This window comes from Saccostrea cucullata, unplaced genomic scaffold (genome assembly GCF_032062105.1).
Source record: "Saccostrea cucullata isolate Sc308-1 unplaced genomic scaffold, CSIRO_AGI_Scuc_v1 ctg8440, whole genome shotgun sequence".
Classification (NCBI taxonomy): Eukaryota; Metazoa; Mollusca; class Bivalvia; order Ostreida; family Ostreidae; genus Saccostrea; species Saccostrea cuccullata.
The window spans coordinates 103,423-115,430 of NW_026924719.1; positions in this window are offsets into that span (position 1 = coordinate 103,423).

Genomic DNA, 12,008 nt, shown 5'->3' on the forward strand with positions numbered 1-12,008 from the left:
CGTGACAAAAATATGTACTGCTATTTGGTCGTGCTACGACCCCTGACTCCTAAAGAAAATTCACATTTTTTTCTCTGCAATAGATTTACCTAAGAAGGATATTTGCGAATGTAAATACTTGTATTTACAGGCAGGCAAAAATATGTGATAGCTTTTAATGATCATGTAAAGCATAATATAATGGATACAGACATACAACAAATACAATTTAAACATTGCATATAGTGTCCAATTTTATTTGCGCATTTTGACGGACATTGAAGAGAACATGACAAAATAAGTTCACCATAATAACACTCTAAAAAAAGTTTTACTTGTTGTTTTTAAGATATTAGATTGAGAAAAACTAGTAATTATTAGTAATCCATTTAGTCAGAATAGCAAGTAAATGACTATCATGGTTAGTAATTGTAAACATAATTAGTAATAAGGATGAATTCATTTACTTATAAAATGATTTACTAAGTATCAATAGAGTTACTTAAATTATAGGAATTGTATTACTTAAAGTTAGTAAATGAACTACTCCTTTTTGTTAAATTATTATTACTTAATTTAGAGATAATATGCTTTCTATTTACTAAATTTTATGAATCATTACTAAGTAAATGTAATTCTGAAATTAATTAAAATCTAGAATATTATTACTTAAAAGAATACTAAGTAAATGAAATACTTATCATATTTACAAAAATCGAAATTATTTACTAGAAACACTGCAAGGTACCCACCCTCTGACATGTGAGTACTACTCACAGATTTCTTTATCAGAGTTCCCTAATTGGGCCCTCTGAATGGTTAAATAGAAGAAATCTACTTATGATGGAAACAATTATACTTTCCATTTCTTTTGCCAATTTCTTTGTAACTGTTTTATTATATATTACAATAAAACATTTGATTCAAACTTCGAAAGCCTTAATAATTGAATAAGTTGTATTTTTTTAAGGACAATTTTAAAAATGGTTAAACATTTCAAGTACTTAATATCGCATCTTTATTAGTGTGACTTTTTTTTCACATGAAGGTATACTTAGATGAAAAATAAGTCCTCCTCACAGACAATTAGTGATAAGACTACCATATTTAAGTAATTACTGATCTGAATTCGCCTTGATTTAGTAAAGAAATTTTTGTTTTAAGTAAATCAATTAGATACAATTCAAACATGCAAGATGTGTTTGTGAAACACCTATGCCACTTTATGGCAACATAGCAAAGGTTAAACTTTTCTTAAATGCAAATTTAATTATTGGGATTTCTTGATATCTCCAAGGTCAAAAGGTCAAGGTTATTGGTATCTAATGAAAGGTATTGCTACAAAAAAATACATATCTGAAATATGGAAACACTTGCCTCAACCCTTCAGAAGTTATGGTCAAGGTTACCAATTTTGAAATGTAGGTCAAACTCCAAGGTCAAGGACAAAGGGACAGAGTTGGTGGTATCCAAAGAAAGGTCTTGTCACAAGGATGAACTATGTTAAGTATGAATGCACTAACCCTAATCCTTTTAAAGTTACAATCAAGGTTTGCTTTTTAAAAGTGGGTCAAACTCCAAGGTCAAAGTCAAAGTTCTTGGTATCCTATAAATGGTCTTCTCAGAATTATTACATATATGTAAGTATGAAAGCACTTTTCCTTACCGTTAAAAAGTTATGGCCAAGGTTAAAGTTTTTCACAAGGATGGAAATCTCCAGGGTCAAGGTCAAAATTTCATAGTTATTGGTATTCAATGAAAGTTCTTTCAACAAAAAATATATATGTGAAGTATAAATGTCCTGGTATTTACTGTTAAAAAGATTTGGATAAAGAATAAGTTTGATTTTCTTTTTGTATAAGGTCTTGTCACAAGGAATACACGTGTGAAATATGAAAGTTATAGCTCCGCTAAATCAAAAGTTATGGGCAAGGTTAAAGTTTCTGCGGATAAGCAGAGAATCAGAGAGACAGCTAGACAGACAGACGGTAACGACAAAAACTATATACCCCCGAAACTTCGTTTACGGGGGCATTAAACTTTTAATTATATAGTAAAAAATGGTAAAATGTAAGTATTAAGACCAAGTTAAGTTATTTCTTATAAACACAAATTTAAGTAAATATAAATTACTAAGTAAAACTTTTTAGTGTGTAAGTAAAACAATTTTTTAAAATACAAAAATCAAGTAAAACATTTGAATCTAGTAATTGACATATATTTCAGTAATTGATTTTAAATTTTAAGTAAATGCTTAGTAATTATCTATTACTTATCTTTGTTATTTAAAGTAAAAAATGACTACTAAGTAAAACTTTTTTAAGAGTGAATGTTTTAGTTTTAAATGATGTCCTCTAAAATGACGCCCGATCTTGGTAATGGTCTGTTTTACATTTTACAAAATTTCCTAATCATAGACTGCAGATCACTTCGATTATTATTATTATCACATGTATGAAATCTTGTAGAGGTAAGAGAAGAGATTTCTTTTTATTTGAATAACAATTTGGCGTTTCGGCTCGATTGGTAGAGCATTGTATTGATGCCTGATGTTATTAATGGAGCTAAAGCTCTAGATACTTGCATAAATTTATGATAAAAGCCATGAAAGGGACAACCTTGAGTTAAGACGCAAATTGTTCGTAAATTAAAACAATGAATGTTAAACTCAGATGTTTGACTTTAGGTACTGTCATGTACTTTGATTATTTCATGTTTATAATTTTTTGCTATTTTTATGCATAGGCCTTTGATATGCTGCAGAGGTTATAAATACAATGCAAAAAAAGATCTCTGTTCAAGTAAGTTTAATTTGATTTATTAAAATAAAAAACAAAACAATTATTGTAGCTTGTACTTTCTAAAAAAAATTAGCTCAACTGAGCTGAAAGCTGAAAGGTCAAGCGAGCTTTTCTGATCATCCGTTGTCCGTCCTCCGACCGTACTTGTATGTTCTTCTGCCTGTAAACTTTTCATATTTGTAACCTTTCTAGAATCAATGGGCCAATATTAATTAGATACAAAGTATCCTTGGGTGTAAGGAATTTCAATTGTTTTAGGATTTTCAAACTTAGTGGGACCAAATTCTCTACCCTTAAATGTCTGTCAAGTACATAATACTCTGATATTATATTAAAGCATTTTATAATGGAAAAGGATTAACCGTGAGAAAGTTTTAAAAAAATGTCATTCATTATGCAATAGTTAATAAGCAAAGACTGCATTGAAGTATATGGGGAAATGCGTTTTTTTTTTCAAAATTAAAATTCAAATGATTTGAATATCAATTAATCCTGCGGTGGAAAGATGCATTGAACCATTAAAAATAGAATGACAATTGAAAAGAACCGGCTAATTTTTTCTAATTGATTTTTTTAAATTAATTTAAAAAAAGGGAGATAAGTCTTACCAAAGTTTAAGGTCATAAATTAGGACACATCCCACGACATACATGTATACTAATGGTAATTAATAGGAATTAAGTATGTCTAAATAAACTGAGTATTCAATGCCTACATATGTGTTATGTATTCAATTTCATTGAATTTAATCCTATTAGGGATTGAATGCCTTAATGGAATGGTCTAGTATCCTTCCAAGAGGAGATTAATATTATATAAACCAAGAAAAGGCAAAAATTGGGGAGGTTCATTTTATTTTTTTTTTCTCAAGAATCAATGGGCAAGAAAAGCTGAGTCGCATGAGGGAGCGTAGTATAGATTCTAAATTGTTCAACTCGTGACTCTTGCGGTAAGGTGGGGGGGGGGGGGTTACATTTGGGATTCAAAGTAATATATTGACATTTATAGGAAATTGTTTTTAAAATCTTCTCAAGAACCACTGGATCACAACTTATGTAGAAATGTAGAGTATATTCTAAATTATTATAAATTGTTCTAATCATTCCCTTTGGGTGGGTAGGTGGGCGGGGTCACAATAGGTATAACAAGGGGGTTTTAAAGAACAGCATGACCAAAGTTACTTTGGTGAGCAAAGTGGCACATGGAAGACTTGTCTTTTCATTTAGAGTGTGAGTATCCGATGTTTGGAATTGGATGCATGAATAAATGCAACTGTTCTAAAGAAAATTGCAACACTTTTAATGGGTGCATGCTAGTGTCTACTACAGGTAAGTAATGAACCTTTTAAATATTTCAATTGACCAAAATCAGTTTTTGAGTATAGCTTTTGGCTGACAAAAGACATGTAGTAATAGGAAATGTAGAAAATAAGATTCATCTTTAATCTCTCTTGTTTATAGAGAGCGCAGCGAGCTCTAACCACAACGCTGGCTAAAGAGAAAATTCGGACTAACACACTGATCTAAATGAATTTTTCTGCAGTAACTTCTGGACCAAAAATGCATCAACTTTTTTTTGCTACATGTGCGTTCTAGCGAAAAAACAACGAAAGTTCAGCAAAGGTCCTTTGCTTATATTGCATATAAATAGTAAAGAAATTATTCAAATCCAGTACTGTACAGGCTTCAGTTTGGTAATAAAGAAATAAACTCTTATGTTAAAAAAGTTCAGTACGATATGAACTTAGTTGGTCACGTGATCAAATCCTGTTATGCCCGAAGGGCTTTTCAGTAGATTTGATGAAGTGCCAACTAATTTCAATTCTCAGTGAACTTTTAAAGATTTTATTTATGACTTATATTTACATTCGAGAAGAATAAATTCCGAGTGAAATTATATTCAATACACAAACGGGTCGCTGTATTACTAGTATTACTATGTTGTGACGTGCAATGACATAAAGGTCGTTTTATCTTATTCAGATCGACAGAAGATTAACTGTTTATCTTTTGATTGAAAATATCAATATTTTTCTTCACCATTGTAACGTTTCGATCGTTATTAACTCAGAAATATTCAAAAACAAGTTACACCCTAACAGCTATACGTAGAAAAAATATCATCTCGCTCTGTGATTCAGTCGCACTTTGACCTCTTACCCCCAAATATAGTTCATACAGAATTGTATATATATATTCTATTCAGTAGGTACATCTAAGAAAGATATTTGAAAATTAATGTAAATATTGCAACTTTAAATTCGACGGGATGTGATGTCAGAATTTAGATGCACCAAATGTCATGTGCGGTTCTTCAATCCCGATCTAAATTGAAATGAATAGGTTGGTGCGCTTGCCTTAACGGGCTGACCGTCAACATATTAGGAAAACGGAAATGACGCACGTTTCATAAAAAATCAAAGTACTGTGAGTACTGAAAGAAGGTGGGATGAATGGTTTTGTTTGTTTAACGTCCATTTCAAGTATTTTTGAGCAGCGGCGGATGTTTATCTTGCTAGCAGTTACTGCGACACGGGATATCAATCTTCGACGTAGGTATGGACTCCTTCTGGTCCGTGACTTCAGAGCAAATCCGCTACGTCAAATGTCGACTGGCATTAAGGTGCTTGAAAAGTTAGCTGAAAAAATTCCTATCAATAATTTTTTTAGTATTTTTTATATTACTAATTTAATATGTACTTAGTAATATAAAAAATACGAAAAAAAATTCAATGACAGGACCGTTTTAAAATGTTAATTTAATATGTACTTAACATTTTAAAAGGGTCCTGTCATGGGATTTCTTGACTAATTTAAAAGATATCGCCCCACAAATACCGCCCTGTTTAGAGTTTGTATGGAGTTTAGATACTTCATGTTTACGGGCCCATTACGGAGTCCATAGTGTGAATTGTTACGTACAACCGATTTTGATAGATAACACTATATACTGAAATATTTCAAAATATTCAAAGTGTTTAAATTATCTGAAAGCAATTGTTATAATGTTATATAGTATTTAGGTGGAATAATTTCTGCATTTTTCAAGGCAGGTTCAACGGCAAAAACCTCATTTGGAAAAAAATCTGTCAATAAATATTTCAAAATTTATGATTGTCAGCCCTTCATCGTAACTATTTACTGCATAGATATCACTGGGTAAAGCTTACCTCAATATTAAACAGGACATCGTTGAATTAGACGTTAGCATGATAAGCATGATATTTGTACTTTCCGAGTGCGGGAAATCAATTGTGACGTCACACAAAAACATAAACATTCAAAATTATCTAAATAGAGAGAATCTCTGCTACTAAACACGAAAAAATATTGATTAAAAAAATCTGCTTCAGAAATTTATCATGATACAATGACTGTGAGCTGTTTATTATGAAATGAAACTGATCATGACGGGTGTGTGTACTTGATCTCGCTGCACTGAGTATTCAAACACTACGTCTATGACGTCACTGACGTCCGACTGCAGGGTAAAGAGAAACAAATGTGCGGATTGGGCAACTTCACAATATCTAAATGATGAGAAGATCTTTAAAAAGTTTATTAATAATAATTTTCTGAAATTAAATGTTTAAAAAACAATTTTAGAAATTAGAATAAAATTGCTAAAGAACTGTTTGTTTAAACAACGTCTAATATGTATATCATCACCGATTATGACGTAATGTGTGTTTTTAGTCATGTGACATGTGCCCTGTCTCCCCTTAAATAGGAAAAAGAGTTCTAAGAATTTGTAAAATGATATAGAAAGTATAAAAGTTTATTTCATTTTTTCACAATACAACAATATATGCACATGTATTGTAATTTATAAATTTATATTTTTGTGCCAAAAAGTAAAATGATTATATATGATTTCTCACTGTGGTCTAAAATTTTCTCTACTCTTAAGTATATTTTTCATCAAAAAACAAAGCAAACTTCAAATAGATCTATGCATACATAAACAATTGCAAATTATAAGATTTTAAATTATGTATTGTGTTGCCATATGACACACGGAAGATAATGTCAAGGTGTCTGTAGCAGCGTCACGAATCCTTTTTGCTAAAAACAAGTGAGAATAACTGTGTCCCACTTTAATTAAGGAATTTTACTGATGCACATAGTTGAGTTTCCCTTAATTTAACTGTCAACATTGACAGCGTCTTTCACTATTCCTATATCCCATGAATTTGATGAAAAACGATTTCGCTAAGAAAAGTACCATTTCCTTTTGTACATTAAAGATGAAAAAAACTGAATTGCTTTCCAGTGCGTAGAAACGTCATTGAACGTCGCCATTTTTCATGTGTTGTGTTTACCACTTTGCCATTTCGGAAGCTTGGTAAACTGCCAAAAATAAAGCAAATACCCTGAAATTTTTCAATAGACGACAAAATAGGTAGTGAATAAAAATGCGATAATGTTTACTAAAATCTATTTAATATTTTTATTTCGAAATAATACTCGAGTCGACATGCATAATTTTTTTAATTGGGTATTTTTATCATGTCTATCTACATTAAAGTATGTTAATAAAATATTATGTTTTGTCTATATTTTATCAAAAGAATTCAGATACACTAAAATATGTTAAATCAATACTTGCTAATAATGTCATCTTACGGCGTCCATTTTTTTTTTTTCGAGAAAAACACTTTGTAAACGTTTTTTAAAGGACAACCCTCGTATACTGTTTGAAAAAAGAGAGAAAAAAACACTATAAATAGTTTTCTGTCTCTGTTTTTCTTCTTTCTTAAAATACATGTATTCGTTCTTCTTATATAGCATTGTAAACAGATATTAGAAAGTAATTCAAACGTTCAAAGACTCAATTAAATTACAATAAACTACATAAGTATTATTGAATAAAAATTTCACAAAATAGTATTTAAGAAACAGCCACGCTTGTGTTGTTATAACTTTTTGATTTCGGAGTTAGAAAGTGAAACAATTATCTACAAATATTTTTATCAAAAATTCTGAAAATAATTATATTTCTAAACTATAGCACAATGTGTAAGTAATTACTTTTCACACATTAGAGAAATCAAAGTACTGAAAGTACTCATGGGAGTTGAACATTGTTATCTGAAAGATCTCACGGGAGGTATAGGAACAGTTTCATGCGTTCAGATTCAAGTCAGCTAGAACTGATTTGTTAGAGATACAACACGAAACATTAAAAAAAAAAAATTCTTTTGCATTTGAATAGCCAAGATCATGGGGCTGCTCTTAAATTAGCTGCAGAACTGTAGCTGTCCGAAAAAAGATTTTGACAGACCGGAGAGCTACAGTGCCATCCATTGAAAAAAAAACTGTATATTTATTGCGCACATCTCATCAAAAGAGTTTATCTCCAAATGCATCCCACAGAATTCGAACCTGCGACGTAAGGATCAATTAACACTCTAGAACAAACTCTTTCAACAACTGCGCCACGCGAGTGACACTTAAAGTTTGTGATTTTGATTCGATTCAAATGTAATTAAAAATCAGACATAGTTTAACGAGCTACTACAAGAAAAAAAAAAGGAACGATCTTTTCCACAGATCCATCATTGGGATTATTATACCATTGTGTCCGTGCATACGCATGTATTTATTTATTTTAACTGTTTTAATTGTATAATAAAATCAAATGATACATTTTATAAGGTAATACTGCAAAGCAAGTACATACACATTTTTCAAGTTCAGATTTGGTGTTGTACACGTGACCAACTGAATGCTGATAAACTCATGAAATAAAGGATGTTGATTTAATGTCATTTGAAATTGTGAGATTCGAATATCAACAAAATTTTATGCTATTATTTTTTCCCTTTACCCACGTAAAAAATGAGTAGCATGTATCTGGTCTGACAAACATTTTCAAGTCTAACAGATCATTTTACTTGTCAGAGCAAATAAACGTCTGACAGTGATATTTTCCATAGTATTTTTTTTTAAAAGTAACGTTGTTCTGTCTCTTTATTGCTAAAACAAATTGAAAGAAGTTCGGTAAAACCTTAGCGTTCCCTTGTTTACATCTCTATATTTAGACAATCGCGACATTGTCAAACCAGTTAGACCAGTTGTTGCTCCTTTGATGACCTCGCACTTTTTGTAATGGAGCATAGTGGAGTCAGCCGAGGATTGCCGAATGATAAATGATGGGACCTTTTTCATACGGAAATCAAAATTTACGAGTTATTTCTCAAGAGAGATGACAAAAATACGCTTTTCAAATTAAGTTAAATAAAATTCTTTTTCATTTACTTTCATATCATTTATCAAAATTAGATTAATTCATAAAAATGAGATGGACTATTTTTATTGCGGAAGCTTCTTCGAGTTTATATAGACTGGTGCGAGTTTGTATTGATTCTCACAGGGCAGTAAATTGGGCGACACAGAAACACCACGACAGCCGCTATATAATTCATTGTAAAATTACTGCGCTAGAAATCGCTTGACAACCTAGGGAGCCTGAACAAAGTTCAACTCCCCAAAACGAAAATCCTATACGAATTGACTTCTGTGGTTTGCATACGAATATGCGAGTCGGTAGGTGTACGAGTTAGTTGTAATTCCCCGCATTTCAATGAATATTCATGAAGCGAGAAATATTGATAACGGCAAATATCAGGAATTAGACTTTGTGCCCATCAACAAAGTGTCTTGAAAATAACTTGAAAGTATTTGTTAACTATGTACATTGCATTTTCAATCATAGAAACATGTCTACTTTCATTATGTCGAATCTGCAAAAACCTCCGTTAGGATCCTCGTGTGTTAACATGTTGTTTATTCATAAGCCCAGACCAGCAGCAATACCCTGTGGCTATATATAGCCACCGTCTAATCAAAGAGATTCTTCAGCCGTTTCGAGTTTGAAACTTTCTCTTCAGGAAATAATAGTCGTTTCGATGATCTTCTTGATTTGGCCTGCAACATGTACCTGTTTAATTATCGCAAAAATATATGTTCATTAATTTCGAATAAAACTAAAAATGAAAACATGTTTATGTCTGAAAAAAAATTTGAATAAATATTTATTACGGTGTGACCGATACAAGAGGTTTTCATTCCTATATATCTATATATAACTTACAGTTTTATCATTGAGTAGCCTCTTAAAACGTCATACCACACGAGATACAATTTAGACTTTGAGGTCACATCACGCCTGAATTTACGGATTGAGACAACCAAGCGACTAGTTGAACGATATGGAGGGTAATCGTGTTCAAAAATCTGTAATCTGTAACCTGTAAATTTGTTTATGCAATCTTGTAAATTTGTAAATCCAAACTTGTAATAGTATCAGTTTCATAGTATACATATGTACATAGGTCACATCGTGGTTACATGTAAGTAGGTAATTCAGGCATCCAAGCATGTACTTCTGAATGTACAACTGTGATGACTTTAAGTTCAAATTACGAATGTGAATATTTTTAATGTTGTAAACTTTGTTTTCCGGAAGTTATATTTTCCCTCTCTGAATAAAACATTAAGACAATTAACAATTCTACAAATGTAAAATCTACATGTTTGTCGAATCTCGATTGCAAGAAACTATGGTAGGCCATCAGTGCAACAATTCTTTTTTTTATATTTTTTTAAAAATTTTCATTATAACTTCTTGTTTTCCAAATTAAATACATGTAAATTCTAACCACTTCATTTTTTTATTTCTCATTTTAGTTCTAACTTCTTGTATATATTTTCCAGTTTTGTTTTATATCCTTCGGGTCCATAGGGGACGGGGGCGATTTTGCCGATATACATATATTTTTAGAATACTATAGAAAATATAGCTATTATATGCTTGTGCCCCCTCAATGTAAAAGTCTGATTACTTTAACTGGGGAGGTGTGTGTGTGTGTGTGGGGGGGGGGGGGGGGTTAGTTGATACTTTAAACAATCCAACTCTGAACTTCCAATCTATGGCTAACGCTCAAGTATTAGGCAACTATAATCAGAACACCAGTTTAGATCTTATTTATAATTGCAATAATGTCATATTTAAAAAAAATTCAGTAAAATGCATTTACGTATCTATATTCCTTGAGGGAAGGGGTTCCCCCCCAAAAAGAGAAATACCAAACAAATCTGAATTAAATTAAATTGGTACATATAAAAATTCCTCTGTAAAAGCGATGTTTAGGATCTTTCACTATTACTTTTCAGAATTTTTTTTTCAACGAAAGAAGTAGCCAAAGTTTGGTGAATATGATAGAAAAAGTCATTTTTTTTTTCGGGGGGGGGGGGGGGGGATGCAGCCAATACAATAGATGCATTTTCATATCAAAACATCTGCTCCTTATAATATTCCACACATAAAGTGGAGAACCCAACATTTTGCCCCTTATTTTTACTTCAGTCCTAAGAATTGTTGAAATGAAAAAAAATTCTCAGTCCTAATATAAATCATGTTATATCAATATAAACAAAAATATACCTTATATTTGAATACAATATAGCATTCAACAGTAATTGGGGCCATATTTATCATGTTTGAAAAATCTTGCACCAGGGAAATTAATTAGACTTTGACGAGCTCACTGTTGATCACACTATTACTTTCACAAAAGGATTGTTTGTTGTTTAACGCCCCTTACAAAAAATTTTACTCATATGGAGACGTCCCCATTTGCCGATTAAGAGCTGCAAATTTTGCCTTATGCTCGGCACTTATGGCCATACAGCGGCGCGGTGTCTTTTTCGTTCCACGTCCAAAAACTTGGTTTACGACAGGGATTAGTAGAAGAAAGACTGACTCAAAAGTGAGCTTTTATAAGTTTCATGGTCCCGGGTCGGACAGGGGTGGGGAGCCAGTGTATTCTATTCCAATTACATGAGAATGATAGTAATTTCAAATTGTGCCCAATTTTTTGTATATTCATATAAAAGAAGTCAAGGCTAATTCATTGTTATTCCCCTGAACATTGATGCCTTTGGGGGTCAAGAAATTTTTGTTCTGCCCCCCCCCCCCCCCCTGGAATTGCTTCCAACGGGCCAGAAAAGGAGAGAAAACACACAATAATGAAATCATATGGTTTTAAGATAATGAAAACAAAATTTATGATCCAGGGAAATATATATACAAACTACGTGTCGCAGACTGCTCGCGCAAGATGTCTGTGAACATGTAAAAAAGTAGGTCCGTAGGAAGCAGCTTTAATTGGGGAAGGGCAAATCCATACATTTTCAGTTTGGTTACACTATCAACTCCGTCCCC